This window comes from Nannospalax galili, unplaced genomic scaffold (genome assembly GCF_000622305.1).
Source record: "Nannospalax galili isolate Female #2095 unplaced genomic scaffold, S.galili_v1.0 scaffold1852, whole genome shotgun sequence".
NCBI lineage: Eukaryota > Metazoa > Chordata > Mammalia > Rodentia > Spalacidae > Nannospalax > Nannospalax galili.
In genome coordinates, this window is record NW_008331531.1 from 200,679 (window position 1) to 201,644 (window position 966).

The window sequence follows — 966 nt, forward strand, 5'->3', positions numbered from 1 at the left end:
AGGCACTTTAAGTGGGAAAACCATGATGGAGGGGTGAGACAATGTGAGAGATAAACGATGCCTAGCTAGTTTTGCAAACCAGAGGGAACCATACTACTCCTACAACCTAAGGACAAATTATACATAGCAGATCGAGAAATATATATCTAGGAAAGTTTTATCTAAGAACAGTTGGTCTTTGCCCAAGATTTATCTACATGACACACAGTAATTAAAAGTACCAGACTGGTGGAACTAACCTTCTTGGATGTTTGAGGCCTATACTATGACATACTTTGAGGCCTATAATAATTTGTTCAGAGGGACATAAAGGACAGTTTTTGCTCCTTGCCCTCCTAGGTGGACTAGTTCCAGGGAACCATGAGCATCTCTCAAAATGCCCTGTAATTGTGGTGGGTCACCTGTCCTCTTGATCAAGGAGGCCAAGGAGACCCCACGAGATGGACTTGAAGGGTCAACACAGAGGAAACATCTCATTCATGCTTCCAAGCTAAGCCAGCCATGGTTGAGCAGGACCTTTGACTTATTTTCACATAGGCAGAACTGGTGAAAGAAAGGAGCCAGGGGCTCCTCCCAAGCCCATGTGACCCTTGAGGAACAGATCCTCTGACGACCTTAAGAGTAAAAATAAATTGGTTCATCTGGTCTAACTGTATGGCCTTAAACACCCAAAAGGAAAGTATAACCAAAGATTAAAGGGGCCAATATTATTTCTTAAGAGTCCATATGCATAGGTAAAGGCTACATAAAAATTAAAAATGCCAGATAGGAGATACCTTCTTTTGAGTTGTTGGCTAGGGTAGACAAAGGGACTCCCAGACAGTAACCCAGCATAGAACTGGGAAATGAACAGTACACCCCAATCTTATCTAAAGGAATATTGACAAGTGATTGCTGCTGGATGAGGAACAGCTGATCTTCCTAAAACAAAGACCTCTAGATAGGCTGACTAGATTCACCAGATGG